Source organism: Gadus chalcogrammus, chromosome 12 (genome assembly GCF_026213295.1).
Source record: "Gadus chalcogrammus isolate NIFS_2021 chromosome 12, NIFS_Gcha_1.0, whole genome shotgun sequence".
NCBI classification, from domain to species: domain Eukaryota; kingdom Metazoa; phylum Chordata; class Actinopteri; order Gadiformes; family Gadidae; genus Gadus; species Gadus chalcogrammus.
The window spans coordinates 6,680,795-6,703,294 of NC_079423.1; the positions used below are offsets into that span (position 1 = coordinate 6,680,795).

Below are 22,500 nucleotides of genomic sequence, written 5' to 3' on the forward strand. Positions count from 1 at the left end.
GCAGGGTCGGGCCTGGTTAGTACTTGGATGGGAGACCGCCTGGGAATACCAGGGTGCTGTAAGCTATTTTTCTTTTTCAACTCGAGCTCATTGACTACCGTGGGCCTACCGTGGCGTACCGTGACTGATGTTACAGCAACCGCTTTGTAGGATTTCAAGCAACATACAAAAACTGACAACGTCTTCTAAAATATTTTGTGAAATCATGAGGGACAGTATAGTGATACTGCCAGCCGGGAGCACCAGAGAGCTGAAACGATCAGTTGTACATTTCGTAACTTGCACCAACACAAACACGCACGCTCACTTCAGATCATGGGAGGACGTCAAAAAATCACCACATTCTCTGACACTTTAACCGTGTAACCCTTGGTTTCAACATTTAACATCACACGCTCAACGCAGGTATTTCAGATAATTAATGAATTCAGATGTCACAATGATCGTTTACATGGATAAGGAAGTCCTACTGAATCACTACTGCCGTTTATATCTAACTAATGATTGTTTTTGTAAGAGTGTAACGTCGAGCCTCAGCAGCTTTCTCACTCCTTATGTGCTACTGTATAAAACCTGGTTTTGCGCCTGCACTAATTGCTTACGGCCATACCACCCTGAACACGCCCGATCTCGTCTGATCTCGGAAGCTAAGCAGGGTCGGGCCTGGTTAGTACTTGGATGGGAGACCGCCTGGGAATACCAGGTGCTGTAAGCTTTTTCTTTTTCAACTCGAGCTCATTGACTCCGTGGCCTACCGTGGCGTACCGTGACCTGATGTTTACTGCCAACCGCTTTGGAGGATTTAAGCAACATACAAAAACTGACAACGTCTCTCAAAACTATTTTGTGAAACCATGAGGACAGTATAGTGATACTGCCAGCAGGGAGCACCAGAGAGCTGAACCGACAGTTGTACATTTCTTAAACTTTCACCAACACAAACACGCACGCTCACTTCAGATCATGGGAGGACCGTCAAAAAATCACCACCCATTCTCTGACACTTTAACCGTTAACCTTGGTTCAAACATTTAACATCACACGCACACGCAGTGTATTTCAGATAATAATGAATTCAGATGTCACAATGATCGTTTACATGGATAAGGAGTCCTACTGAATCAATTACTGCCGTTTATATCTAACTAATGATTGTTTTTGTAAGAGGTAACGTCGAGCCTCAGCAGCTTTCTCACTCCTTATGTGCTACTGTATAAACCTGGTTTTGCGCCTGCACTAATTGCTTACGGCCATACCACCCTGAACACGCCCGATCTCGTCTGATCTCGGAAGCTAAGCAGGGTCGGGCCTGGTTAGTACTTGGATGGGAGACCGCCTGGGAATACCAGGTGCTGTAAGCTTTTTCTTTTTCAACTCGAGCTCATTGACTCCGTGGCCTACCGTGGCGTACCGTGACCTGATGTTAACTGCCAACCGCTTTGGAGGATTTAAGCAACATACAAAAACTGACAACGTCTCTCAAAACTATTTTTGTGAAACATGAGGACAGTATAGTGATACTGCCAGCAGGGAGCACCAGAGAGCTGAAACCGACAGTTGTACATTTCTTAAACTTTCACCAACACAAACACGCACGCTCACTTTCAGATCATGGGAGGACGTCAAAAAATCACCACCCATTCTCTGACACTTTAACCGTTAACCTTGGTTCAAACATTTAACATCACACGCACACGCAGTGTATTTCAGATAATTAATGAATTCAGATGTCACAATGATCGTTTACATGGATAAGGAGTCCTACTGAATCAATTACTGCCGTTATATCTAACTAATGATTGTTTTTGTAAGAGTGTAACGTCGAGCCTCAGCAGCTTTCTCACTCCTTATGTGCTACTGTATAAAACCTGGTTTGCGCCTGCACTAATTGCTTACGGCCCATACCACCCTGAACACGCCCGATCTCGTCTGATCTCGGAAGCTAAGCAGGGTCGGGCCTGGTTAGTACTTGGATGGGAGACCGCCTGGGAATACCAGGTGCTGTAAGCTTTTTCTTTTTCAACTCGAGCTCATTGACTCCGTGGCGTACCGTGACCTGATGTTTACTGCCAACCGCTTTGGAGGATTTAAGCAACATACAAAAACTGACAACGTCTCTCCAAACTATTTTTGTGAAACATGAGGACAGTATAGTGATACTGCCAGCAGGGAGCACCAGAGAGCTGAAACGACAGTTGTACATTTCTTAAACTTTCACCAACACAAACACGCACGCTCACTTCAGATCATGGGAGGACGTCAAAAATCACCACCATTCTCTGACACTTTAAACCGTTAACCTTGGTTCAAACATTTAACATCACACGCACACGCAGTGTATTTCAGATAATTAATGATTTCAGATGTCACAATGATCGTTTACATGGATAAGGAGTCCTACTGATCAATTACTGCCGTTTATATCTAACTAATGATTGTTTTTGTAAAGTGTAACGTCGAGCCTCAGCAGCTTTCTCACTCCTTATGTGCTACTGTATAAAACCTGGTTTTGCGCTGCACTAATTGCTTACGGCCATACCACCCTGAACACGCCGATCTCGTCTGATCTCGGAAGCTAAGCAGGGTCGGGCCTGGTTAGTACTTGGATGGGAGACCGCCTGGGAATACCAGGTGCTGTAAGCTTTTCTTTTTCAACTCGAGCTCATTGACTCCGTGGCCTACCGTGGCTACCGTGACCTGATGTTTACTGCCAACCGCTTTGGAGGATTTAAGCAACATACAAAAACTGACAACGTCTCTCAAAACTATTTTGTGAAACATGAGGACAGTATAGTGATACTGCCAGCAGGGAGCACCAGAGAGCTGAAACCGACAGTTGTACATTTCTTAAACTTTCACCAACACAAACCGCACGCTCACTTCAGATCATGGGAGGACGTCAAAAAATCACCACCCATTCTCTGACACTTTAACCGTTAACCTTGGTTCAAACATTTAACATCACACGCACACGCAGTGTATTTCAGATAATTAATGAATTCAGATGTCACAATGATCGTTTACATGGATAAGGAGTCCTACTGAATCAATTACTGCCGTTATATCTAACTAATGATTGTTTTTGTAAAAGTGTAACGTCGAGCCTCAGCAGCTTTCTCACTCCTTATGTGCTACTGTATAAAACCTGGTTTTGCGCCTGCACTAATTGCTTACGGCATACCACCCTGAACACGCCCGATCTCGTCTGATCTCGGAAGCTAAGCAGGGTCGGGCCTGGTTAGTACTTGGATGGGAGACCGCCTGGGAATACCAGGTGCTGTAAGCTTTTTCTTTTTCAACTCGAGCTCATTGACTCCGTGGCGTACCGTGACCTGATGTTTACTGCCAACCGCTTTGGAGGATTTAAGCAACATACAAAAACTGACAACGTCTCTCAAAACTATTTTTGTGAAACATGAGGGACAGTATAGTGATACTGCCAGCAAGGAGCACCAGAGAGCTGAACCGACAGTTGTACATTTCTTAAACTTTCACCAACACAAACACGCACGCTCACTTCAGATCATGGGAGGACGTCAAAAAATCACCACCCATTCTCTGACACTTTAACCGTTAACCTTGGTTCAAACATTTAACATCACACGCACACGCAGTGTATTTCAGATAATTAATGAATTCAGATGTCACAATGATCGTTTACATGGATAAGGAGTCCTACTGAATCAATTACTGCCGTTATATCTAACTAATGATTGTTTTTGTTAAAGTGTAACGTCGAGCCTCAGCAGCTTTCTCACTCCTTATGTGCTACTGTATAAAACCTGGTTTTGCGCCTGCACTAATTGCTTACGGCCATACCACCCTGAACACGCCCGATCTCGTCTGGTCTCGGAAGCTAAGCAGGGTCGGGCCTGGTTAGTACTTGGATGGGAGACCGCCTGGAATACCAGGTGCTGTAAGCTATTACTTTTTCAACTCGAGCTCATTGCCTCCGTGGCTACCGTGGCGTACCGTGACCTGATGTTTACTGCCAACCGCTTTGGAGGATTTAAGCAACATACAAAAACTGACAACGTCTCTCAAAACTATTTTTGTGAAACATGAGGACAGTATAGTGATACTGCCAGCAGGGAGCACCAGAGAGCTGAACCGACAGTTGTACATTTCTTAACTTTCACCAACACAAACACGCACGCTCACTTCAGATCATGGGAGGACGTCAAAAAATCACCACCCATTCTCTGACACTTTAACCGTTAACCTTGGTTCAAACATTTAACATCACACGCACACGCAGTGTATTTCAGATAATTAATGAATTCAGATGTCACAATGATCGTTTACATGGATAAGGAGTCCTACTGAATCAATTACTGCCGTTTATATCTAACTAATGATTGTTTTTGTAAAGTGTAACGTCGAGCCTCAGCAGCTTTCTCACTCCTTATGTGCTACTGTATAAAACCTGGTTTTGCGCCTGCACTAATTGCTTACGGCCATACCACCCTGAACACGCCCGATCTCGTCTGATCTCGGAAGCTAAGCAGGGTCGGGCCTGGTTAGTACTTGGATGGGAGACCGCCTGGGAATACCAGGTGCTGTAAGCTTTTTCTTTTTCAACTCGAGCTCATTGCCTCCGTGGCCTACCGTGGCGTACCGTGACCTGATGTTTACTGCCAACCGCTTTGGAGGATTTAAGCAACATACAAAAACTGACAACGTCTCTCAAAACTATTTTTGTGAAACATGAGGACAGTATAGTGATACTGCCAGCAGGGAGCACCAGAGAGCTGAACCGACAGTTGTACATTTCTTAAACTTTCACCAACACAAACACGCACGCTCACTTCAGATCATGGGAGGACGTCAAAAAATCACCACCCATTCTCTGACACTTTAACCGTTAACCTTGGTTCAAACATTTAACATCACACGCACACGCAGTGTATTTCAGATAATTAATGAATTCAGATGTCACAATGATCGTTTACATGGATAAGGAGTCCTACTGAATCAATTACTGCCGTTTATATCTAACTAATGATTGTTTTTGTAAAAGTGTAACGTCGAGCCTCAGCAGCTTTCTCACTCCTTATGTGCTACTGTATAAAACCTGGTTTTGCGCCTGCACTAATTGCTTACGGCCATACCACCCTGAACACGCCCGATCTCGTCTGATCTCGGAAGCTAAGCAGGGTCGGGCCTGGTTAGTACTTGGATGGGAGACCGCCTGGGAATACCAGGTGCTGTAAGCTTTTTCTTTTTCAACTCGAGCTCATTGACTCCGTGGCGTACCGTGACCTGATGTTTACTGCCAACCGCTTTGGAGGATTTAAGCAACATACAAAAACTGACAACGTCTCTCAAAACTATTTTTGTGAAACATGAGGACAGTATAGTGATACTGCCAGCAGGGAGCACCAGAGAGCTGAACCGACAGTTGTACATTTCTTAAACTTTCACCAACACAAACACGCACGCTCACTTCAGATCATGGGAGGACGTCAAAAAATCACCACCCATTCTCTGACACTTTAACCGTTAACCTTGGTTCAAACATTTAACATCACACGCACACGCAGTGTATTTCAGATAATTAATGAATTCAGATGTCACAATGATCGTTTACATGGATAAGGAGTCCTACTGAATCAATTACTGCCGTTTATATCTAACTAATGATTGTTTTTGTAAAAGTGTAACGTCGAGCCTCAGCAGCTTTCTCACTCCTTATGTGCTACTGTATAAAACCTGGTTTTGCGCCTGCACTAATTGCTTACGGCCATACCACCCTGAACACGCCCGATCTCGTCTGATCTCGGAAGCTAAGCAGGGTCGGGCCTGGTTAGTACTTGGATGGGAGACCGCCTGGGAATACCAGGTGCTGTAAGCTTTTTCTTTTTCAACTCGAGCTCATTGACTCCGTGGCCTACCGTGGCGTACCGTGACCTGATGTTTACTGCCAACCGCTTTGGAGGATTTAAGCAACATACAAAAACTGACAACGTCTCTCAAAACTATTTTTGTGAAACATGAGGACAGTATAGTGATACTGCCAGCAGGGAGCACCAGAGAGCTGAACCGACAGTTGTACATTTCTTAAACTTTCACCAACACAAACACGCACGCTCACTTCAGATCATGGGAGGACGTCAAAAAATCACCACCCATTCTCTGACACTTTAACCGTTAACCTTGGTTCAAACATTTAACATCACACGCACACGCAGTGTATTTCAGATAATTAATGAATTCAGATGTCACAATGATCGTTTACATGGATAAGGAGTCCTACTGAATCAATTACTGCCGTTTATATCTAACTAATGATTGTTTTTGTAAAGAGTGTAACGTCGAGCCTCAGCAGCTTTCTCACTCCTTATGTGCTACTGTATAAAACCTGGTTTTGCGCCTGCACTAATTGCTTACGGCCATACCACCCTGAACACGCCCGATCTCGTCTGATCTCGGAAGCTAAGCAGGGTCGGGCCTGGTTAGTACTTGGATGGGAGACCGCCTGGGAATACCAGGTGCTGTAAGCTTTTTCTTTTTCAACTCGAGCTCATTGACTCCGTGGCCTACCGTGGCGTACCGTGACCTGATGTTTACTGCCAACCGCTTTGGAGGATTTAAGCAACATACAAAAACTGACAACGTCTCTCAAAACTATTTTTGTGAAACATGAGGACAGTATAGTGATACTGCCAGCAGGGAGCACCAGAGAGCTGAACCGACAGTTGTACATTTCTTAAACTTTCACCAACACAAACACGCACGCTCACTTCAGATCATGGGAGGACGTCAAAAAATCACCACCCATTCTCTGACACTTTAACCGTTAACCTTGGTTCAAACATTTAACATCACACGCACACGCAGTGTATTTCAGATAATTAATGAATTCAGATGTCACAATGATCGTTTACATGGATAAGGAGTCCTACTGAATCAATTACTGCCGTTTATATCTAACTAATGATTGTTTTTGTAAGAGTGTAACGTCGAGCCTCAGCAGCTTTCTCACTCCTTATGTGCTACTGTATAAAACCTGGTTTTGCGCCTGCACTAATTGCTTACGGCCATACCACCCTGAACACGCCCGATCTCGTCTGATCTCGGAAGCTAAGCAGGGTCGGGCCTGGTTAGTACTTGGATGGGAGACCGCCTGGGAATACCAGGTGCTGTAAGCTTTTTCTTTTTCAACTCGAGCTCATTGACTCCGTGGCGTACCGTGACCTGATGTTTACTGCCAACCGCTTTGGAGGATTTAAGCAACATACAAAAACTGACAACGTCTCTCAAAACTATTTTTGTGAAACATGAGGACAGTATAGTGATACTGCCAGCAGGGAGCACCAGAGAGCTGAACCGACAGTTGTACATTTCTTAAACTTTCACCAACACAAACACGCACGCTCACTTCAGATCATGGGAGGACGTCAAAAAATCACCACCCATTCTCTGACACTTTAACCGTTAACCTTGGTTCAAACATTTAACATCACACGCACACGCAGTGTATTTCAGATAATTAATGAATTCAGATGTCACAATGATCGTTTACATGGATAAGGAGTCCTACTGAATCAATTACTGCCGTTTATATCTAACTAATGATTGTTTTTGTAAAAGTGTAACGTCGAGCCTCAGCAGCTTTCTCACTCCTTATGTGCTACTGTATAAAACCTGGTTTTGCGCCTGCACTAATTGCTTACGGCCATACCACCCTGAACACGCCCGATCTCGTCTGATCTCGGAAGCTAAGCAGGGTCGGGCCTGGTTAGTACTTGGATGGGAGACCGCCTGGGAATACCAGGTGCTGTAAGCTTTTTCTTTTTCAACTCGAGCTCATTGACTCCGTGGCGTACCGTGACCTGATGTTTACTGCCAACCGCTTTGGAGGATTTAAGCAACATACAAAAACTGACAACGTCTCTCAAAACTATTTTTGTGAAACATGAGGACAGTATAGTGATACTGCCAGCAGGGAGCACCAGAGAGCTGAACCGACAGTTGTACATTTCTTAAACTTTCACCAACACAAACACGCACGCTCACTTCAGATCATGGGAGGACGTCAAAAAATCACCACCCATTCTCTGACACTTTAACCGTTAACCTTGGTTCAAACATTTAACATCACACGCACACGCAGTGTATTTCAGATAATTAATGAATTCAGATGTCACAATGATCGTTTACATGGATAAGGAGTCCTACTGAATCAATTACTGCCGTTTATATCTAACTAATGATTGTTTTTGTAAGAGTGTAACGTCGAGCCTCAGCAGCTTTCTCACTCCTTATGTGCTACTGTATAAAACCTGGTTTTGCGCCTGCACTAATTGCTTACGGCCATACCACCCTGAACACGCCCGATCTCGTCTGATCTCGGAAGCTAAGCAGGGTCGGGCCTGGTTAGTACTTGGATGGGAGACCGCCTGGGAATACCAGGTGCTGTAAGCTTTTTCTTTTTCAACTCGAGCTCATTGACTCCGTGGCGTACCGTGACCTGATGTTTACTGCCAACCGCTTTGGAGGATTTAAGCAACATACAAAAACTGACAACGTCTCTCAAAACTATTTTTGTGAAACATGAGGACAGTATAGTGATACTGCCAGCAGGGAGCACCAGAGAGCTGAACCGACAGTTGTACATTTCTTAAACTTTCACCAACACAAACACGCACGCTCACTTCAGATCATGGGAGGACGTCAAAAAATCACCACCCATTCTCTGACACTTTAACCGTTAACCTTGGTTCAAACATTTAACATCACACGCACACGCAGTGTATTTCAGATAATTAATGAATTCAGATGTCACAATGATCGTTTACATGGATAAGGAGTCCTACTGAATCAATTACTGCCGTTTATATCTAACTAATGATTGTTTTTGTAAGAGTGTAACGTCGAGCCTCAGCAGCTTTCTCACTCCTTATGTGCTACTGTATAAAACCTGGTTTTGCGCCTGCACTAATTGCTTACGGCCATACCACCCTGAACACGCCCGATCTCGTCTGATCTCGGAAGCTAAGCAGGGTCGGGCCTGGTTAGTACTTGGATGGGAGACCGCCTGGGAATACCAGGTGCTGTAAGCTTTTTCTTTTTCAACTCGAGCTCATTGACTCCGTGGCGTACCGTGACCTGATGTTTACTGCCAACCGCTTTGGAGGATTTAAGCAACATACAAAAACTGACAACGTCTCTCAAAACTATTTTTGTGAAACATGAGGACAGTATAGTGATACTGCCAGCAGGGAGCACCAGAGAGCTGAACCGACAGTTGTACATTTCTTAAACTTTCACCAACACAAACACGCACGCTCACTTCAGATCATGGGAGGACGTCAAAAAATCACCACCCATTCTCTGACACTTTAACCGTTAACCTTGGTTCAAACATTTAACATCACACGCACACGCAGTGTATTTCAGATAATTAATGAATTCAGATGTCACAATGATCGTTTACATGGATAAGGAGTCCTACTGAATCAATTACTGCCGTTTATATCTAACTAATGATTGTTTTTGTAAAGTGTAACGTCGAGCCTCAGCAGCTTTCTCACTCCTTATGTGCTACTGTATAAAACCTGGTTTTGCGCCTGCACTAATTGCTTACGGCCATACCACCCTGAACACGCCCGATCTCGTCTGATCTCGGAAGCTAAGCAGGGTCGGGCCTGGTTAGTACTTGGATGGGAGACCGCCTGGGAATACCAGGTGCTGTAAGCTTTTTCTTTTTCAACTCGAGCTCATTGACTCCGTGGCCTACCGTGGCGTACCGTGACCTGATGTTTACTGCCAACCGCTTTGGAGGATTTAAGCAACATACAAAAACTGACAACGTCTCTCAAAACTATTTTTGTGAAACATGAGGACAGTATAGTGATACTGCCAGCAGGGAGCACCAGAGAGCTGAACCGACAGTTGTACATTTCTTAAACTTTCACCAACACAAACACGCACGCTCACTTCAGATCATGGGAGGACGTCAAAAAATCACCACCCATTCTCTGACACTTTAACCGTTAACCTTGGTTCAAACATTTAACATCACACGCACACGCAGTGTATTTCAGATAATTAATGAATTCAGATGTCACAATGATCGTTTACATGGATAAGGAGTCCTACTGAATCAATTACTGCCGTTTATATCTAACTAATGATTGTTTTTGTAAGAGTGTAACGTCGAGCCTCAGCAGCTTTCTCACTCCTTATGTGCTACTGTATAAAACCTGGTTTTGCGCCTGCACTAATTGCTTACGGCCATACCACCCTGAACACGCCCGATCTCGTCTGATCTCGGAAGCTAAGCAGGGTCGGGCCTGGTTAGTACTTGGATGGGAGACCGCCTGGGAATACCAGGTGCTGTAAGCTTTTTCTTTTTCAACTCGAGCTCATTGACTCCGTGGCGTACCGTGACCTGATGTTTACTGCCAACCGCTTTGGAGGATTTAAGCAACATACAAAAACTGACAACGTCTCTCAAAACTATTTTTGTGAAACATGAGGACAGTATAGTGATACTGCCAGCAGGGAGCACCAGAGAGCTGAACCGACAGTTGTACATTTCTTAAACTTTCACCAACACAAACACGCACGCTCACTTCAGATCATGGGAGGACGTCAAAAAATCACCACCCATTCTCTGACACTTTAACCGTTAACCTTGGTTCAAACATTTAACATCACACGCACACGCAGTGTATTTCAGATAATTAATGAATTCAGATGTCACAATGATCGTTTACATGGATAAGGAGTCCTACTGAATCAATTACTGCCGTTTATATCTAACTAATGATTGTTTTTGTAAAAGTGTAACGTCGAGCCTCAGCAGCTTTCTCACTCCTTATGTGCTACTGTATAAAACCTGGTTTTGCGCCTGCACTAATTGCTTACGGCCATACCACCCTGAACACGCCCGATCTCGTCTGATCTCGGAAGCTAAGCAGGGTCGGGCCTGGTTAGTACTTGGATGGGAGACCGCCTGGGAATACCAGGTGCTGTAAGCTTTTTCTTTTTCAACTCGAGCTCATTGACTCCGTGGCCTACCGTGGCGTACCGTGACCTGATGTTTACTGCCAACCGCTTTGGAGGATTTAAGCAACATACAAAAACTGACAACGTCTCTCAAAACTATTTTTGTGAAACATGAGGACAGTATAGTGATACTGCCAGCAGGGAGCACCAGAGAGCTGAACCGACAGTTGTACATTTCTTAAACTTTCACCAACACAAACACGCACGCTCACTTCAGATCATGGGAGGACGTCAAAAATCACCACCCATTCTCTGACACTTTAACCGTTAACCTTGGTTCAAACATTTAACATCACACGCACACGCAGTGTATTTCAGATAATTAATGAATTCAGATGTCACAATGATCGTTTACATGGATAAGGAGTCCTACTGAATCAATTACTGCCGTTTATATCTAACTAATGATTGTTTTTGTAAAAGTGTAACGTCGAGCCTCAGCAGCTTTCTCACTCCTTATGTGCTACTGTATAAAACCTGGTTTTGCGCCTGCACTAATTGCTTACGGCCATACCACCCTGAACACGCCCGATCTCGTCTGATCTCGGAAGCTAAGCAGGGTCGGGCCTGGTTAGTACTTGGATGGGAGACCGCCTGGGAATACCAGGTGCTGTAAGCTTTTTCTTTTTCAACTCGAGCTCATTGACTCCGTGGCCTACCGTGGCGTACCGTGACCTGATGTTTACTGCCAACCGCTTTGGAGGATTTAAGCAACATACAAAAACTGACAACGTCTCTCAAAACTATTTTTGTGAAACATGAGGACAGTATAGTGATACTGCCAGCAGGGAGCACCAGAGAGCTGAACCGACAGTTGTACATTTCTTAAACTTTCACCAACACAAACACGCACGCTCACTTCAGATCATGGGAGGACGTCAAAAAATCACCACCCATTCTCTGACACTTTAACCGTTAACCTTGGTTCAAACATTTAACATCACACGCACACGCAGTGTATTTCAGATAATTAATGAATTCAGATGTCACAATGATCGTTTACATGGATAAGGAGTCCTACTGAATCAATTACTGCCGTTTATATCTAACTAATGATTGTTTTTGTAAAAGTGTAACGTCGAAGCCTCAGCAGCTTTCTCACTCCTTATGTGCTACTGTATAAAACCTGGTTTTGCGCCTGCACTAATTGCTTACGGCCATACCACCCTGAACACGCCCGATCTCGTCTGATCTCGGAAGCTAAGCAGGGTCGGGCCTGGTTAGTACTTGGATGGGAGACCGCCTGGGAATACCAGGTGCTGTAAGCTTTTTCTTTTTCAACTCGAGCTCATTGACTCCGTGGCCTACCGTGCGTACCGTGACCTGATGTTTACTGCCAACCGCTTTGGAGGATTTAAGCAACATACAAAAACTGACAACGTCTCTCAAAACTATTTTTGTGAAACATGAGGACAGTATAGTGATACTGCCAGCAGGGAGCACCAGAGAGCTGAACCGACAGTTGTACATTTCTTAAACTTTCACCAACACAAACACGCACGCTCACTTCAGATCATGGGAGGACGTCAAAAAATCACCACCCATTCTCTGACACTTTAACCGTTAACCTTGGTTCAAACATTTAACATCACACGCACACGCAGTGTATTTCAGATAATTAATGAATTCAGATGTCACAATGATCGTTTACATGGATAAGGAGTCCTACTGAATCAATTACTGCCGTTTATATCTAACTAATGATTGTTTTTGTAAAAGTGTAACGTCGAGCCTCAGCAGCTTTCTCACTCCTTATGTGCTACTGTATAAAACCTGGTTTTGCGCCTGCACTAATTGCTTACGGCCATACCACCCTGAACACGCCCGATCTCGTCTGATCTCGGAAGCTAAGCAGGGTCGGGCCTGGTTAGTACTTGGATGGGAGACCGCCTGGGAATACCAGGTGCTGTAAGCTTTTTCTTTTTCAACTCGAGCTCATTGACTCCGTGGCGTACCGTGACCTGATGTTTACTGCCAACCGCTTTGGAGGATTTAAGCAACATACAAAAACTGACAACGTCTCTCAAAACTATTTTTGTGAAACATGAGGACAGTATAGTGATACTGCCAGCAGGGAGCACCAGAGAGCTGAACCGACAGTTGTACATTTCTTAAACTTTCACCAACACAAACACGCACGCTCACTTCAGATCATGGGAGGACGTCAAAAAATCACCACCCATTCTCTGACACTTTAACCGTTAACCTTGGTTCAAACATTTAACATCACACGCACACGCAGTGTATTTCAGATAATTAATGAATTCAGATGTCACAATGATCGTTTACATGGATAAGGAGTCCTACTGAATCAATTACTGCCGTTTATATCTAACTAATGATTGTTTTTGTAAAGTGTAACGTCGAGCCTCAGCAGCTTTCTCACTCCTTATGTGCTACTGTATAAAACCTGGTTTTGCGCCTGCACTAATTGCTTACGGCCATACCACCCTGAACACGCCCGATCTCGTCTGATCTCGGAAGCTAAGCAGGGTCGGGCCTGGTTAGTACTTGGATGGGAGACCGCCTGGGAATACCAGGTGCTGTAAGCTATTTTCTTTTTCAACTCGAGCTCATTGACTCCGTGGCGTACCGTGACCTGATGTTTACTGCCAACCGCTTTGGAGGATTTAAGCAACATACAAAAACTGACAACGTCTCTCAAACTATTTTTGTGAAACATGAGGACAGTATAGTGATACTGCCAGCAGGGAGCACCAGAGAGCTGAACCGACAGTTGTACATTTCTTAAACTTTCACCAACACAAACACGCACGCTCACTTCAGATCATGGGAGGACGTCAAAAAATCACCACCCATTCTCTGACACTTTAACCGTTAACCTTGGTTCAAACATTTAACATCACACGCACACGCAGTGTATTTCAGATAATTAATGAATTCAGATGTCACAATGATCGTTTACATGGATAAGGAGTCCTACTGAATCAATTACTGCCGTTTATATCTAACTAATGATTGTTTTTGTAAGAGTGTAACGTCGAGCCTCAGCAGCTTTCTCACTCCTTATGTGCTACTGTATAAAACCTGGTTTTGCGCCTGCACTAATTGCTTACGGCCATACCACCCTGAACACGCCCGATCTCGTCTGATCTCGGAAGCTAAGCAGGGTCGGGCCTGGTTAGTACTTGGATGGGAGACCGCCTGGGAATACCAGGTGCTGTAAGCTTTTCTTTTTCAACTCGAGCTCATTGACTCCGTGGCGTACCGTGACCTGATGTTTACTGCCAACCGCTTTGGAGGATTTAAGCAACATACAAAAACTGACAACGTCTCTCAAAACTATTTTTGTGAAACATGAGGACAGTATAGTGATACTGCCAGCAGGGAGCACCAGAGAGCTGAACCGACAGTTGTACATTTCTTAAACTTTCACCAACACAAACACGCACGCTCACTTCAGATCATGGGAGGACGTCAAAAAATCACCACCCATTCTCTGACACTTTAACCGTTAACCTTGGTTCAAACATTTAACATCACACGCACACGCAGTGTATTTCAGATAATTAATGAATTCAGATGTCACAATGATCGTTTACATGGATAAGGAGTCCTACTGAATCAATTACTGCCGTTTATATCTAACTAATGATTGTTTTTGTAAGAGTGTAACGTCGAGCCTCAGCAGCTTTCTCACTCCTTATGTGCTACTGTATAAAACCTGGTTTTGCGCCTGCACTAATTGCTTACGGCCATACCACCCTGAACACGCCCGATCTCGTCTGATCTCGGAAGCTAAGCAGGGTCGGGCCTGGTTAGTACTTGGATGGGAGACCGCCTGGGAATACCAGGTGCTGTAAGCTTTTTCTTTTTCAACTCGAGCTCATTGACTCCGTGGCCTACCGTGGCGTACCGTGACCTGATGTTTACTGCCAACCGCTTTGGAGGATTTAAGCAACATACAAAAACTGACAACGTCTCTCAAAACTATTTTTGTGAAACATGAGGACAGTATAGTGATACTGCCAGCAGGGAGCACCAGAGAGCTGAACCGACAGTTGTACATTTCTTAAACTTTCACCAACACAAACACGCACGCTCACTTCAGATCATGGGAGGACGTCAAAAAATCACCACCCATTCTCTGACACTTTAACCGTTAACCTTGGTTCAAACATTTAACATCACACGCACACGCAGTGTATTTCAGATAATTAATGAATTCAGATGTCACAATGATCGTTTACATGGATAAGGAGTCCTACTGAATCAATTACTGCCGTTATATCTAACTAATGATTGTTTTTGTAAGAGTGTAACGTCGAGCCTCAGCAGCTTTCTCACTCCTTATGTGCTACTGTATAAAACCTGGTTTTGCGCCTGCACTAATTGCTTACGGCCATACCACCCTGAACACGCCGATCTCGTCTGATCTCGGAAGCTAAGCAGGGTCGGGCCTGGTTAGTACTTGGATGGGAGACCGCCTGGGAATACCAGGTGCTGTAAGCTTTTTCTTTTTCAACTCGAGCTCATTGACTCCGTGGCGTACCGTGACCTGATGTTTACTGCCAACCGCTTTGGAGGATTTAAGCAACATACAAAAACTGACAACGTCTCTCAAAACTATTTTTGTGAAACATGAGGACAGTATAGTGATACTGCCAGCAGGGAGCACCAGAGAGCTGAACCGACAGTTGTACATTTCTTAAACTTTCACCAACACAAACACGCACGCTCACTTCAGATCATGGGAGGACGTCAAAAATCACCACCCATTCTCTGACACTTTAACCGTTAACCTTGGTTCAAACATTTAACATCACACGCACACGCAGTGTATTTCAGATAATTAATGAATTCAGATGTCACAATGATCGTTTACATGGATAAGGAGTCCTACTGAATCAATTACTGCCGTTTATATCTAACTAATGATTGTTTTTGTAAAAGTGTAACGTCGAGCCTCAGCAGCTTTCTCACTCCTTATGTGCTACTGTATAAAACCTGGTTTTGCGCCTGCACTAATTGCTTACGGCCATACCACCCTGAACACGCCCGATCTCGTCTGATCTCGGAAGCTAAGCAGGGTCGGGCCTGGTTAGTACTTGGATGGGAGACCGCCTGGGAATACCAGGTGCTGTAAGCTTTTTCTTTTTCAACTCGAGCTCATTGACTCCGTGGCCTACCGTGGCGTACCGTGACCTGATGTTTACTGCCAACCGCTTTGGAGGATTTAAGCAACATACAAAAACTGACAACGTCTCTCAAAACTATTTTTGTGAAACATGAGGACAGTATAGTGATACTGCCAGCAGGGAGCACCAGAGAGCTGAACCGACAGTTGTACATTTCTTAAACTTTCACCAACACAAACACGCACGCTCACTTCAGATCATGGGAGGACGTCAAAAAATCACCACCCATTCTCTGACACTTTAACCGTTAACCTTGGTTCAAACATTTAACATCACACGCACACGCAGTGTATTTCAGATAATTAATGAATTCAGATGTCACAATGATCGTTTACATGGATAAGGAGTCCTACTGAATCAATTACTGCCGTTTATATCTAACTAATGATTGTTTTTGTAAAGTGTAACGTCGAGCCTCAGCAGCTTTCTCACTCCTTATGTGCTACTGTATAAAACCTGGTTTTGCGCCTGCACTAATTGCTTACGGCCATACCACCCTGAACACGCCCGATCTCGTCTGATCTCGGAAGCTAAGCAGGGTCGGGCCTGGTTAGTACTTGGATGGGAGACCGCCTGGGAATACCAGGTGCTGTAAGCTTTTCTTTTTCAACTCGAGCTCATTGACTCCGTGGCGTACCGTGACCTGATGTTTACTGCCAACCGCTTTGGAGGATTTAAGCAACATACAAAAACTGACAACGTCTCTCAAAACTATTTTGTGAAACATGAGGACAGTATAGTGATACTGCCAGCAGGGAGCACCAGAGAGCTGAACCGACAGTTGTACATTTCTTAAACTTTCACCAACACAAACACGCACGCTCACTTCAGATCATGGGAGGACGTCAAAAAATCACCACCCATTCTCTGACACTTTAACCGTTAACCTTGGTTCAAACATTTAACATCACACGCACACGCAGTGTATTTCAGATAATTAATGAATTCAGATGTCACAATGATCGTTTACATGGATAAGGAGTCCTACTGAATCAATTACTGCCGTTTATATCTAACTAATGATTGTTTTTGTAAGAGTGTAACGTCGAGCCTCAGCAGCTTTCTCACTCCTTATGTGCTACTGTATAAAACCTGGTTTTGCGCCTGCACTAATTGCTTACGGCCATACCACCCTGAACACGCCCGATCTCGTCTGATCTCGGAAGCTAAGCAGGGTCGGGCCTGGTTAGTACTTGGATGGGAGACCGCCTGGGAATACCAGGTGCTGTAAGCTTTTCTTTTTCAACTCGAGCTCATTGCCTCCGTGGCCTACCGTGGCGTACCGTGACCTGATGTTTACTGCCAACCGCTTTGGAGGATTTAAGCAACATACAAAAACTGACAACGTCTCTCAAAACTATTTTTGTGAAACATGAGGACAGTATAGTGATACTGCCAGCAGGGAGCACCAGAGAGCTGAACCGACAGTTGTACATTTCTTAAACTTTCACCAACACAAACACGCACGCTCACTTCAGATCATGGGAGGACGTCAAAAAATCACCACCCATTCTCTGACACTTTAACCGTTAACCTTGGTTCAAACATTTAACATCACACGCACACGCAGTGTATTTCAGATAATTAATGAATTCAGATGTCACAATGATCGTTTACATGGATAAGGAGTCCTACTGAATCAATTACTGCCGTTTATATCTAACTAATGATTGTTTTTGTAAAAGTGTAACGTCGAGCCTCAGCAGCTTTCTCACTCCTTATGTGCTACTGTATAAAACCTGGTTTTGCGCCTGCACTAATTGCTTACGGCCATACCACCCTGAACACGCCCGATCTCGTCTGATCTCGGAAGCTAAGCAGGGTCGGGCCTGGTTAGTACTTGGATGGGAGACCGCCTGGGAATACCAGGTGCTGTAAGCTTTTTCTTTTTCAACTCGAGCTCATTGACTCCGTGGCCTACCGTGGCGTACCGTGACCTGATGTTTACTGCCAACCGCTTTGGAGGATTTAAGCAACATACAAAAACTGACAACGTCTCTCAAAACTATTTTTGTGAAACATGAGGACAGTATAGTGATACTGCCAGCAGGGAGCACCAGAGAGCTGAACCGACAGTTGTACATTTCTTAAACTTTCACCAACACAAACACGCACGCTCACTTCAGATCATGGGAGGACGTCAAAAAATCACCACCCATTCTCTGACACTTTAACCGTTAACCTTGGTTCAAACATTTAACATCACACGCACACGCAGTGTATTTCAGATAATTAATGAATTCAGATGTCACAATGATCGTTTACATGGATAAGGAGTCCTACTGAATCAATTACTGCCGTTTATATCTAACTAATGATTGTTTTTGTAAAGTGTAACGTCGAGCCTCAGCAGCTTTCTCACTCCTTATGTGCTACTGTATAAAACCTGGTTTTGCGCCTGCACTAATTGCTTACGGCCATACCACCCTGAACACGCCCGATCTCGTCTGATCTCGGAAGCTAAGCAGGGTCGGGCCTGGTTAGTACTTGGATGGGAGACCGCCTGGGAATACCAGGTGCTGTAAGCTTTTTCTTTTTCAACTCGAGCTCATTGACTCCGTGGCCTACCGTGGCGTACCGTGACCTGATGTTTACTGCCAACCGCTTTGGAGGATTTAAGCAACATACAAAAACTGACAACGTCTCTCAAAACTATTTTTGTGAAACATGAGGACAGTATAGTGATACTGCCAGCAGGGAGCACCAGAGAGCTGAACCGACAGTTGTACATTTCTTAAACTTTCACCAACACAAACACGCACGCTCACTTCAGATCATGGGAGGACGTCAAAAAATCACCACCCATTCTCTGACACTTTAACCGTTAACCTTGGTTCAAACATTTAACATCACACGCACACGCAGTGTATTTCAGATAATTAATGAATTCAGATGTCACAATGATCGTTTACATGGATAAGGAGTCCTACTGAATCAATTACTGCCGTTTATATCTAACTAATGATTGTTTTTGTAAAAGTGTAACGTCGAGCCTCAGCAGCTTTCTCACTCCTTATGTGCTACTGTATAAAACCTGGTTTTGCGCCTGCACTAATTGCTTACGGCCATACCACCCTGAACACGCCCGATCTCGTCTGATCTCGGAAGCTAAGCAGGGTCGGGCCTGGTTAGTACTTGGATGGGAGACCGCCTGGGAATACCAGGTGCTGTAAGCTTTTTCTTTTTCAACTCGAGCTCATTGACTCCGTGGCCTACCGTGGCGTACCGTGACCTGATGTTTACTGCCAACCGCTTTGGAGGATTTAAGCAACATACAAAAACTGACAACGTCTCTCAAAACTATTTTTGTGAAACATGAGGACAGTATAGTGATACTGCCAGCAGGGAGCACCAGAGAGCTGAACCGACAGTTGTACATTTCTTAAACTTTCACCAACACAAACACGCACGCTCACTTCAGATCATGGGAGGACGTCAAAAAATCACCACCCATTCTCTGACACTTTAACCGTTAACCTTGGTTCAAACATTTAACATCACACGCACACGCAGTGTATTTCAGATAATTAATGAATTCAGATGTCACAATGATCGTTTACATGGATAAGGAGTCCTACTGAATCAATTACTGCCGTTTATATCTAACTAATGATTGTTTTTGTAAAAGTGTAACGTCGAGCCTCAGCAGCTTTCTCACTCCTTATGTGCTACTGTATAAAACCTGGTTTTGCGCCTGCACTAATTGCTTACGGCCATACCACCCTGAACACGCCCGATCTCGTCTGATCTCGGAAGCTAAGCAGGGTCGGGCCTGGTTAGTACTTGGATGGGAGACCGCCTGGGAATACCAGGTGCTGTAAGCTTTTTCTTTTTCAACTCGAGCTCATTGACTCCGTGGCGTACCGTGACCTGATGTTTACTGCCAACCGCTTTGGAGGATTTAAGCAACATACAAAAACTGACAACGTCTCTCAAAACTATTTTTGTGAAACATGAGGACAGTATAGTGATACTGCCAGCAGGGAGCACCAGAGAGCTGAACCGACAGTTGTACATTTCTTAAACTTTCACCAACACAAACACGCACGCTCACTTCAGATCATGGGAGGACGTCAAAAAATCACCACCCATTCTCTGACACTTTAACCGTTAACCTTGGTTCAAACATTTAACATCACACGCACACGCAGTGTATTTCAGATAATTAATGAATTCAGATGTCACAATGATCGTTTACATGGATAAGGAGTCCTACTGAATCAATTACTGCCGTTTATATCTAACTAATGATTGTTTTTGTAAAAGTGTAACGTCGAGCCTCAGCAGCTTTCTCACTCCTTATGTGCTACTGTATAAAACCTGGTTTTGCGCCTGCACTAATTGCTTACGGCCATACCACCCTGAACACGCCCGATCTCGTCTGATCTCGGAAGCTAAGCAGGGTCGGGCCTGGTTAGTACTTGGATGGGAGACCGCCTGGGAATACCAGGTGCTGTAAGCTTTTTCTTTTTCAACTCGAGCTCATTGACTCCGTGGCCTACCGTGGCGTACCGTGACCTGATGTTTACTGCCAACCGCTTTGGAGGATTTAAGCAACATACAAAAACTGACAACGTCTCTCAAAACTATTTTTGTGAAACATGAGGACAGTATAGTGATACTGCCAGCAGGGAGCACCAGAGAGCTGAACCGACAGTTGTACATTTCTTAAACTTTCACCAACACAAACACGCACGCTCACTTCAGATCATGGGAGGACGTCAAAAAATCACCACCCATTCTCTGACACTTTAACCGTTAACCTTGGTTCAAACATTTAACATCACACGCACACGCAGTGTATTTCAGATAATTAATGAATTCAGATGTCACAATGATCGTTTACATGGATAAGGAGTCCTACTGAATCAATTACTGCCGTTTATATCTAACTAATGATTGTTTTTGTAAAAGTGTAACGTCGAGCCTCAGCAGCTTTCTCACTCCTTATGTGCTACTGTATAAAACCTGGTTTTGCGCCTGCACTAATTGCTTACGGCCATACCACCCTGAACACGCCCGATCTCGTCTGATCTCGGAAGCTAAGCAGGGTCGGGCCTGGTTAGTACTTGGATGGGAGACCGCCTGGGAATACCAGGTGCTGTAAGCTTTTTCTTTTTCAACTCGAGCTCATTGACTCCGTGGCCTACCGTGGCGTACCGTGACCTGATGTTTACTGCCAACCGCTTTGGAGGATTTAAGCAACATACAAAAACTGACAACGTCTCTCAAAACTATTTTTGTGAAACATGAGGACAGTATAGTGATACTGCCAGCAGGGAGCACCAGAGAGCTGAACCGACAGTTGTACATTTCTTAAACTTTCACCAACACAAACACGCACGCTCACTTCAGATCATGGGAGGACGTCAAAAAATCACCACCCATTCTCTGACACTTTAACCGTTAACCTTGGTTCAAACATTTAACATCACACGCACACGCAGTGTATTTCAGATAATTAATGAATTCAGATGTCACAATGATCGTTTACATGGATAAGGAGTCCTACTGAATCAATTACTGCCGTTTATATCTAACTAATGATTGTTTTTGTAAAGTGTAACGTCGAGCCTCAGCAGCTTTCTCACTCCTTATGTGCTACTGTATAAAACCTGGTTTTGCGCCTGCACTAATTGCTTACGGCCATACCACCCTGAACACGCCCGATCTCGTCTGATCTCGGAAGCTAAGCAGGGTCGGGCCTGGTTAGTACTTGGATGGGAGACCGCCTGGGAATACCAGGTGCTGTAAGCTTTTTCTTTTTCAACTCGAGCTCATTGCCTCCGTGGCCTACCGTGGCGTACCGTGACCTGATGTTTACTGCCAACCGCTTTGGAGGATTTAAGCAACATACAAAAACTGACAACGTCTCTCAAAACTATTTTTGTGAAACATGAGGACAGTATAGTGATACTGCCAGCAGGGAGCACCAGAGAGCTGAACCGACAGTTGTACATTTCTTAAACTTTCACCAACACAAACACGCACGCTCACTTCAGATCATGGGAGGACGTCAAAAAATCACCACCCATTCTCTGACACTTTAACCGTTAACCTTGGTTCAAACATTTAACATCACACGCACACGCAGTGTATTTCAGATAATTAATGAATTCAGATGTCACAATGATCGTTTACATGGATAAGGAGTCCTACTGAATCAATTACTGCCGTTTATATCTAACTAATGATTGTTTTTGTAAAAGTGTAACGTCGAGCCTCAGCAGCTTTCTCACTCCTTATGTGCTACTGTATAAAACCTGGTTTTGCGCCTGCACTAATTGCTTACGGCCATACCACCCTGAACACGCCCGATCTCGTC

The 22,500-nt window shown here is 44.4% G+C and overlaps 35 non-coding genes across 35 annotated transcripts in view; all 35 read left to right on the forward strand.

Annotated features, from left to right (window-relative positions):
• The first annotated feature begins 596 nt into the window (after window positions 1-596).
• Window positions 597-715, forward strand: LOC130395142 (5S ribosomal RNA). The gene has a single exon (XR_008898231.1). It is a non-coding gene; the product is annotated as a 5S ribosomal RNA (ribosomal RNA).
• A 527-nt stretch (window positions 716-1,242) lies between these two features.
• On the forward strand, window positions 1,243-1,361 carry LOC130395154 (5S ribosomal RNA). Its single transcript, XR_008898242.1, has one exon. It is a non-coding gene; the product is annotated as a 5S ribosomal RNA (ribosomal RNA).
• Window positions 1,362-1,890: 529 nt separating this feature from the next.
• Window positions 1,891-2,010, forward strand: LOC130400868 (5S ribosomal RNA). Its single transcript, XR_008903338.1, has one exon. It is a non-coding gene; the product is annotated as a 5S ribosomal RNA (ribosomal RNA).
• Window positions 2,011-2,525: 515 nt separating this feature from the next.
• Window positions 2,526-2,643, forward strand: LOC130393998 (5S ribosomal RNA). The gene has a single exon (XR_008897199.1). It is a non-coding gene; the product is annotated as a 5S ribosomal RNA (ribosomal RNA).
• Window positions 2,644-3,168: 525 nt separating this feature from the next.
• LOC130394329 (5S ribosomal RNA) lies at window positions 3,169-3,286 on the forward strand. The gene has a single exon (XR_008897498.1). It is a non-coding gene; the product is annotated as a 5S ribosomal RNA (ribosomal RNA).
• A 519-nt stretch (window positions 3,287-3,805) lies between these two features.
• On the forward strand, window positions 3,806-3,923 carry LOC130394916 (5S ribosomal RNA). Its single transcript, XR_008898028.1, has one exon. It is a non-coding gene; the product is annotated as a 5S ribosomal RNA (ribosomal RNA).
• Window positions 3,924-4,449: 526 nt separating this feature from the next.
• On the forward strand, window positions 4,450-4,568 carry LOC130395168 (5S ribosomal RNA). Its single transcript, XR_008898254.1, has one exon. It is a non-coding gene; the product is annotated as a 5S ribosomal RNA (ribosomal RNA).
• Window positions 4,569-5,097: 529 nt separating this feature from the next.
• On the forward strand, window positions 5,098-5,216 carry LOC130395180 (5S ribosomal RNA). The gene has a single exon (XR_008898265.1). It is a non-coding gene; the product is annotated as a 5S ribosomal RNA (ribosomal RNA).
• Window positions 5,217-5,735: 519 nt separating this feature from the next.
• Window positions 5,736-5,854, forward strand: LOC130395192 (5S ribosomal RNA). Its single transcript, XR_008898276.1, has one exon. It is a non-coding gene; the product is annotated as a 5S ribosomal RNA (ribosomal RNA).
• Window positions 5,855-6,384: 530 nt separating this feature from the next.
• LOC130395205 (5S ribosomal RNA) lies at window positions 6,385-6,503 on the forward strand. Its single transcript, XR_008898287.1, has one exon. It is a non-coding gene; the product is annotated as a 5S ribosomal RNA (ribosomal RNA).
• Window positions 6,504-7,032: 529 nt separating this feature from the next.
• Window positions 7,033-7,151, forward strand: LOC130395217 (5S ribosomal RNA). Its single transcript, XR_008898298.1, has one exon. It is a non-coding gene; the product is annotated as a 5S ribosomal RNA (ribosomal RNA).
• A 519-nt stretch (window positions 7,152-7,670) lies between these two features.
• LOC130395229 (5S ribosomal RNA) lies at window positions 7,671-7,789 on the forward strand. Its single transcript, XR_008898309.1, has one exon. It is a non-coding gene; the product is annotated as a 5S ribosomal RNA (ribosomal RNA).
• A 519-nt stretch (window positions 7,790-8,308) lies between these two features.
• LOC130395241 (5S ribosomal RNA) lies at window positions 8,309-8,427 on the forward strand. Its single transcript, XR_008898320.1, has one exon. It is a non-coding gene; the product is annotated as a 5S ribosomal RNA (ribosomal RNA).
• A 519-nt stretch (window positions 8,428-8,946) lies between these two features.
• LOC130395253 (5S ribosomal RNA) lies at window positions 8,947-9,065 on the forward strand. The gene has a single exon (XR_008898331.1). It is a non-coding gene; the product is annotated as a 5S ribosomal RNA (ribosomal RNA).
• A 518-nt stretch (window positions 9,066-9,583) lies between these two features.
• Window positions 9,584-9,702, forward strand: LOC130395265 (5S ribosomal RNA). Its single transcript, XR_008898342.1, has one exon. It is a non-coding gene; the product is annotated as a 5S ribosomal RNA (ribosomal RNA).
• A 529-nt stretch (window positions 9,703-10,231) lies between these two features.
• On the forward strand, window positions 10,232-10,350 carry LOC130395277 (5S ribosomal RNA). Its single transcript, XR_008898352.1, has one exon. It is a non-coding gene; the product is annotated as a 5S ribosomal RNA (ribosomal RNA).
• Window positions 10,351-10,869: 519 nt separating this feature from the next.
• LOC130395291 (5S ribosomal RNA) lies at window positions 10,870-10,988 on the forward strand. The gene has a single exon (XR_008898364.1). It is a non-coding gene; the product is annotated as a 5S ribosomal RNA (ribosomal RNA).
• A 528-nt stretch (window positions 10,989-11,516) lies between these two features.
• Window positions 11,517-11,635, forward strand: LOC130395303 (5S ribosomal RNA). Its single transcript, XR_008898375.1, has one exon. It is a non-coding gene; the product is annotated as a 5S ribosomal RNA (ribosomal RNA).
• A 530-nt stretch (window positions 11,636-12,165) lies between these two features.
• On the forward strand, window positions 12,166-12,284 carry LOC130395315 (5S ribosomal RNA). The gene has a single exon (XR_008898386.1). It is a non-coding gene; the product is annotated as a 5S ribosomal RNA (ribosomal RNA).
• Window positions 12,285-12,812: 528 nt separating this feature from the next.
• Window positions 12,813-12,931, forward strand: LOC130395327 (5S ribosomal RNA). Its single transcript, XR_008898397.1, has one exon. It is a non-coding gene; the product is annotated as a 5S ribosomal RNA (ribosomal RNA).
• Window positions 12,932-13,449: 518 nt separating this feature from the next.
• LOC130395339 (5S ribosomal RNA) lies at window positions 13,450-13,568 on the forward strand. The gene has a single exon (XR_008898408.1). It is a non-coding gene; the product is annotated as a 5S ribosomal RNA (ribosomal RNA).
• Window positions 13,569-14,087: 519 nt separating this feature from the next.
• LOC130395351 (5S ribosomal RNA) lies at window positions 14,088-14,206 on the forward strand. Its single transcript, XR_008898419.1, has one exon. It is a non-coding gene; the product is annotated as a 5S ribosomal RNA (ribosomal RNA).
• Window positions 14,207-14,724: 518 nt separating this feature from the next.
• LOC130395363 (5S ribosomal RNA) lies at window positions 14,725-14,843 on the forward strand. The gene has a single exon (XR_008898428.1). It is a non-coding gene; the product is annotated as a 5S ribosomal RNA (ribosomal RNA).
• A 528-nt stretch (window positions 14,844-15,371) lies between these two features.
• Window positions 15,372-15,489, forward strand: LOC130393999 (5S ribosomal RNA). Its single transcript, XR_008897200.1, has one exon. It is a non-coding gene; the product is annotated as a 5S ribosomal RNA (ribosomal RNA).
• Window positions 15,490-16,007: 518 nt separating this feature from the next.
• Window positions 16,008-16,126, forward strand: LOC130395376 (5S ribosomal RNA). The gene has a single exon (XR_008898439.1). It is a non-coding gene; the product is annotated as a 5S ribosomal RNA (ribosomal RNA).
• Window positions 16,127-16,654: 528 nt separating this feature from the next.
• On the forward strand, window positions 16,655-16,773 carry LOC130395388 (5S ribosomal RNA). The gene has a single exon (XR_008898449.1). It is a non-coding gene; the product is annotated as a 5S ribosomal RNA (ribosomal RNA).
• Window positions 16,774-17,290: 517 nt separating this feature from the next.
• LOC130395401 (5S ribosomal RNA) lies at window positions 17,291-17,409 on the forward strand. Its single transcript, XR_008898460.1, has one exon. It is a non-coding gene; the product is annotated as a 5S ribosomal RNA (ribosomal RNA).
• Window positions 17,410-17,937: 528 nt separating this feature from the next.
• LOC130395414 (5S ribosomal RNA) lies at window positions 17,938-18,056 on the forward strand. Its single transcript, XR_008898472.1, has one exon. It is a non-coding gene; the product is annotated as a 5S ribosomal RNA (ribosomal RNA).
• A 528-nt stretch (window positions 18,057-18,584) lies between these two features.
• On the forward strand, window positions 18,585-18,703 carry LOC130395426 (5S ribosomal RNA). The gene has a single exon (XR_008898483.1). It is a non-coding gene; the product is annotated as a 5S ribosomal RNA (ribosomal RNA).
• A 529-nt stretch (window positions 18,704-19,232) lies between these two features.
• LOC130395438 (5S ribosomal RNA) lies at window positions 19,233-19,351 on the forward strand. Its single transcript, XR_008898494.1, has one exon. It is a non-coding gene; the product is annotated as a 5S ribosomal RNA (ribosomal RNA).
• Window positions 19,352-19,880: 529 nt separating this feature from the next.
• LOC130395450 (5S ribosomal RNA) lies at window positions 19,881-19,999 on the forward strand. Its single transcript, XR_008898505.1, has one exon. It is a non-coding gene; the product is annotated as a 5S ribosomal RNA (ribosomal RNA).
• A 519-nt stretch (window positions 20,000-20,518) lies between these two features.
• LOC130395462 (5S ribosomal RNA) lies at window positions 20,519-20,637 on the forward strand. Its single transcript, XR_008898516.1, has one exon. It is a non-coding gene; the product is annotated as a 5S ribosomal RNA (ribosomal RNA).
• Window positions 20,638-21,166: 529 nt separating this feature from the next.
• LOC130395474 (5S ribosomal RNA) lies at window positions 21,167-21,285 on the forward strand. Its single transcript, XR_008898527.1, has one exon. It is a non-coding gene; the product is annotated as a 5S ribosomal RNA (ribosomal RNA).
• Window positions 21,286-21,813: 528 nt separating this feature from the next.
• On the forward strand, window positions 21,814-21,932 carry LOC130395486 (5S ribosomal RNA). The gene has a single exon (XR_008898538.1). It is a non-coding gene; the product is annotated as a 5S ribosomal RNA (ribosomal RNA).
• Window positions 21,933-22,461: 529 nt separating this feature from the next.
• LOC130395498 (5S ribosomal RNA) overlaps window positions 22,462-22,500 on the forward strand; it is a 119-nt gene continuing 80 nt past the window's right edge. The window contains exon 1 of the ribosomal RNA XR_008898549.1: window positions 22,462-22,500. This exon is cut by the window's right edge and continues 80 nt beyond it. This is a non-coding gene — a ribosomal RNA (5S ribosomal RNA).